Genomic DNA, 6,000 nt, shown 5'->3' with positions numbered 1-6,000 from the left:
AGGTTGGGTCCCTGATGATCTGCATGTCTGATCAGCCTTCATTCTGTTCTCTACCCAGATCAAGTTTCACTGGTCTCTTCTCAGCTCTCTTCCATTCTCAAAAACAGACAGACAGGAAGTAAATTCCAGCTATTCCCACTGCTGGGGTGTGCCTGGCCTCACTAGGGTCTTGTGTGACCTGGCAGTGGCTGGAGAGGAGGCCGAAGTCTGCAGAAACTGGACTGTCTCCTCAGATCGGACACAACAGCAAAACATTTGTAAAAGCACTTTTCTCCCTGAGGACCCAAAGCACATAAGCTTGTCTCTGTTATGATATTTTTTAACCACTTCACCACTGAGGGGTTTTACCCCCTGACCACCAGAGCAATTTTCACCTTTCAGCGCTCCTTCCATTCATTCGTCTATAACTTTATTATTACTTATCCCAATGAAATGAACTATATCTTGTTTTTTTTGCCACCAATTAGGCTTTCTTTAGGTGGGACATTATGCCAAGAATTATTTTATTCTAAATGTGTTTTAATGGGGAAATAGGAAAAAATGTGGGAAAAAAATATTATTTTTCAGTTTTCGGCCATTATAGTTTTTAAATAAAGCATGCTACTGTAATTAAAACCCATGAAATGTATTAACCCATATGTCCCGGTTATAAAACCATTTAAATTATGTCCCTATCACAATGTTTGGCGACAATATTTTATTTGGAAATAAAGGTGCATTTTTTTCAGTTTTGCATCCATCCCTAATTACAAGCCCGCAGTTTATAAAGTAACAGTGTTATACCCTCTTGACATAAATATTTAAAAAGTTCAGTCCCTAAGGTAACTATTTATGTTTTTTTTTTATTGTATTTTTTTTTTTTTTAATTACTAAAAAAAAAAAAATTGGGGAGTGTGGGAGGTAATGAGTTAATTTATTGTGTAAATGTAATGTTTGTATGTGTAAAATGCTTTTAGGGTGTAGTTTACTATTTGGCCACAAGATGGCCACAGAGTGTTTGTTTACATGCGACCTGTAAGCGTCCGGAAGGACGCTTACAGGAAGCAGTAGGAGGCTGGGAGACGCACAATGATCTCGCTGTTTCTGAAAGAAGCAGCAGATCATTGCGGGGGCTAGATCAACGAACGGGAATGGATTTTCCCGTTCATTGATCTCCGGGCGAGCGGGCGGCGACGTGCACGAGCGGCGGGTGCGCGCTCACGAGCGGCGGGAGCGCGGACAGCGGCGGTAGCGCGGAAGGTACGGATTTCTCCGTCCCTGTTTTTTTAGGAGGGAAAAAAGGGGCGGAGAAATTCGTACCGCTGGGGGTAAAGTGGTTAAAGGGGAAAAAGTTACGTGATCATAAATGCCGGACTAAACAGGTGGCTTTTCAGTTTTGATTTAAATGCCTCCAGGGTTGGAGCTGTCTTGATTGGGTGTGGCAAGGCGTTCCAAAGGGTAGGAGCAGCATGACAGAAAGCACTGGCTCCACAGATTTAGTTGGACATTGCGGGTGGTCAAGTTAGTAGATCCTGTTGATCTGAGGATGTAGGAGGTGCGACACAGTTGCAAAAAATCCTTCAGGTATCCGGGGCCTACAGCGAGTGTTAACGTGCCATCTCCCTCTTCTGCAGCCAAATCTCCCTGTCCCTCTCTCCACATTGACTGGCCGATTTTTTTAGGCAAAGTTCACACTGATACTTGCGAATTCTGAGTGCGTTTTAATGGCTCTAGGAATCTGCATTTTCTTATCCACCTGCCTGTTTTTATGTGATTTTTCGCACAGTGTTTTTTTAGTGCAGATAAATGAAGTCAATTTGCATGAAAAGTTATATGATTGATCAATTTCGAATTCGGGTGCAATTTTTGCAAAGACAAGGCGATTTTTCTGTGTTTTATATTGACATACATTAAATGCGAAACGCACACAGGAAAAAAGGCATCACTGCAGCTCGATTTATAAACGCAGAAATATTGCCGCACAAAAAAATAAGAACGTGGGTCAAATGCGATGCCATTGTAATACATTAAATGTGCAGCAAATGTGAAATCGCATTGATGCAAGTGAATTCTAATAAGTGTGAACCGCCCCTTAGGTTTATGTATAGACCTGGGCAACTAAACGTGATATTAATTTAACTAAAGTGTGAAAACTTTTTGCTTGCTAAATTAGTCACTGTTGACTTGGGTACATTTGCCTTAATTTACGCATTTCGGCAAATTTCACCAGCAATTTTCAGGGCAGAATCGCATTGAAGAATACTGCTGACTTTAGAGGTGAATAGCAAACGCTTTGCCAACGTGATGCCTAAAGGTAGCCATAAATCTAGCAATGATGGGCAGATTCAACCAGAGCTGGGACAAGGTCCTCCAGCAGCCAAGGCTGAGACACCAAAGTGCGCCCCTCCATCCCCCCACCCCAGCCGCCATACACTGATTGCTATTGGACTAAAAGGCGCCCCAGGGCCCACAACCCTTCCAATCTCCAGTTATCTGGCTTGCAGTCACTGCCATGTAGCCCCTTTTTTATTTATGTCTGTATCAAACTCAATAGGGGAATGATAGCTGAGTGAGTTGTGCTCCTACACTGCGCCCTGAGGCTGGAGCCTTTCTTGCCTCTGCCCGGTCCTGGATTCAACCAAGAGACAAATCTCTCTCTAATGCAGGTGTGTCAAACTCAAATAGAAAGTGGGCCAAAATTGTACACTGGGGCCTAGTCGCGGTCCAACCCCAATGTCTACTGGCCATCTCCATCACTTAGAAAGTTCCCTAGTGTCTAAAGCCCCCCTCCGACCCCTATACAATTCCCAGGTGTCTAGTGGTCCTATCTCCCCTACACAGTTCCCTGGTGTCTAGAGGCCCCCACCCTCCCCTACATAATTCCCTAGTGTCCAGAGGCCCCCACCCTCTCCTATACAGTTTCCTAGTGTTTAGTGCTTTCCCTCTACCCATATGGCTTCCCTGATGATCTAGAGTGGGCCAAACATAATGCAAAGTGAGGAAACCACTTGAGGGCCAAATTTAATGGCTCTGAGGGCCAGATTTGGCCCACGGGCCGGAGTTTGACATGTACAGTATGCTCTAATGGAATCTGATAAGAGAGAGATCTGTCAGCTGCCCATACACCACAGGCCGATTCCCAATCAATTTCATGCTGAAATGAATCCAGAATCAGCCTTGTGTGCTGCATCCGCCACCCTGACGCTGCCCCCCCCCCTAATGTAAATGTCCCCCCCCCCCCCCCGGTGCTCCGTGTAAAGTATACATTACCAGTCCGCGGCCTGCGCTTGTCCCCCGCTGCCTCCGGGATATCTCCTGACGTCACATGCGCCCTTACTAGGAAACCACGTGGGGCGCTTGTGTATGCAGAGGAGAATGCGGCCGGAGCAGCAGAGGGACAAGCGCAGGCCGCAGACAGGTAATGTATACTTTACATGGGGCACATTCTTCATTAAAGGACTTTCGAGGCGAAATGCAGGAAAAAAAGTTAATCACTTGCCTCATCTTTTAAGGCACGGAGGACGCCGTCCGTGCCGATCCGCCGGGTCCCCCTGCTCATTAGCCCCCCGGGCCGGCTGCCGACTCCACGGCCCGGGTCGGGCTCTCTCGCCTCTCCTAAGATGGCCGCTTGCTCTGGCCGCGGCTGCGCAGTCCGCACAGCCGCGAGTGCAGCTCTAGGGCCAACCCCTCCCGATCCACGCTACGTAGCGTGGATCGGGAGGGGTTGGCCCTAGAGCTGCGCAGCCGCACTCGCGGCTATGCGGACTGCGCAGCCGCGGCCAGAGCAAGCGGCCATCTTAGGAGAGGCGAGAGAGCCCGACCCGGGCCGTGGGGTCGGCAGCCGGCCCGGGGGGCTAATGGGCGGGGGGACCCGGCGGATCGGCACGGACGGCATCCTCCGGGGGTTTATTCGCGTTCGGCGATCATTGGGAAATTGCACGGCGTTCCCATCACGCATCCAATCGAGCAAGTCAGCCCAACATCCTGCAGCATGTGGGATCAAAAATGCAACCAATTTTCGTCCTGAAATAGTTTGCATTGTTGGTCGGGCATGCACTTGATGGCACCGATTTTCATCCAATTCGATTATAATAATTGATTGGGATGGTCGATCGGCCACCAAGTCGCTTGATGTATGGTCACCTTAGGCCCCGTTTACACTTAATCAGTTGGTATGCGTTAATGTGCGTTAGTACGCGTTGGTACACGGTTTTTTTCCATAGCAGTGCATTGGGAAGAAGATTTCAGTTAAAATGCATTAAGTGTGAAAGGTGCAATAGGAAAACATGGGACTTACTTTGAAAATCAGTTTTCTTTCTGTTTTAACTGAGAGCAACTGATTAAGTGTAAAAGGGCCCTTAAAGAGAACCCGAGGTGGGTTTGAAGAATATTATCTGCATACAGAGGCTGGATCTGCCTATACAGCCCAGCCTCTGTTGCTATCCCAAACCTCCTAAGGTCCCCCTGCACTCTGCAATCCCTCATAAATCACAGCCACGCTGCTGACAAACAGCTTGTCAGAGCTGGCTGTGTTTATCTCTATAGTGTCAGTCTGCTGCTCTCCCCGCCTCCTGCAGAACTCCAGTCCCCGCCTGCATCCCTTCCCTCCCTGCTGATTGGAGGAAAGGGACGGGGGCAGGGACCGGAGCTATGCAGGAGGCGGGGGAGCAGCTGAGACTGACACTACAGATGTAAACACAGCCTCACAGCATGGCTGTGATTTATGAGGGATTGCAGAGTGCAGGGGGACCTTAGTGGGGTTTGGGATAGCAACAGAGGCTGGGCTGTATAGGCAGATCCAGCCTCTGTATGCAGATAACATTCTTTAAACACACCTCGGGTTCTCTTTAACGTTATCTGCCCCCCTCCCCGATTCAGCCGCAAAAAACATTAAATATCGGGCTTCCTGCAGACGCTCTTACAAATATCTGTAATACTAAGAAATTTGGGCGCCATCTGCGCACGATATATAGTAGGCGAGGCGTTGAAAAATGGCATTCGGCGCCATATTTCCTGGTATTACCGATACAGTATTTGTGATTTCATGCTTGGACATCACCATTGGGGGGGTGGAGGTTGGAGGGCGGGGGGGAGTTCTTGCCCTTGCAAGGTACCTCCAGTGCTGGAAGCCATTGTGACTGGTATTGATCAGGGGAAGGAGCACACAGTCACTGAACTTTTACCTCCTGAATGCTGTTTTCACAAAACCTGAATATTTGGACAATTAAATGGTTGAAACGTATGTGGCAGACCTACATTTAAAAAAAAATGTTGTCAAGTGTATTTCTACAAGCACATGTCTTTATAAACCTATCAACTATGTATATATATATATATATATATATATATATATATATATATATATATATATATATATATATATATATATATATATATATATATATATGTATTTTCCCTCCTCTAATTTTACATTTGATTTTTCTTTAATGCCTGTATTTGATTACATTGATATTGGTTTAATATTATAGTAAACTATATACTTTGTATTAACTTCTATTTATTCTTTACTAGCTGATGACCCGGCGTTGCCCGGGTATGTATTTGGCTGGGTGTTGGCTCCGCCTACTTTTTCTAACACTCAGTGACCAAGTTTGTGAGCTTTGGGGTCTTTGGCATCATCAATAATTTGTATATTCCCATAAAAATTAAACAAATCTGATTGGCTGTTTGTGGCTCCACCCCTCTCCAGCATTTGAACCCCAGTCACCCAATGACCAACTGTAGCAGGTTTCAGGCATCTGCTATTAACAGTGTAAAAACGCCAGCAATTTAAATATTCTCCTTAAAAATCAACAGGTGGATTTTGATTGGCTCTTATGGGCTCCAGCCATTTCTCAGAATATTAATCTCAGTCACCCACTGACCATCTGTGCAATTTTTGAGAACCCTGCCATTTAACAGTGTAAGAAGGGCTGCAGTTTATATTTTCCCAGTGAAATTTGTTTTTGGCGCCACCTACTTTTTATTACCTTGACACACAGTCACTCAATGACCAAGTTT

The sequence above is a fragment of the Hyperolius riggenbachi genome, chromosome 2, assembly GCF_040937935.1.
Source record: "Hyperolius riggenbachi isolate aHypRig1 chromosome 2, aHypRig1.pri, whole genome shotgun sequence".
NCBI lineage: Eukaryota > Metazoa > Chordata > Amphibia > Anura > Hyperoliidae > Hyperolius > Hyperolius riggenbachi.
This window is presented reverse-complemented; position numbering follows the sequence as displayed.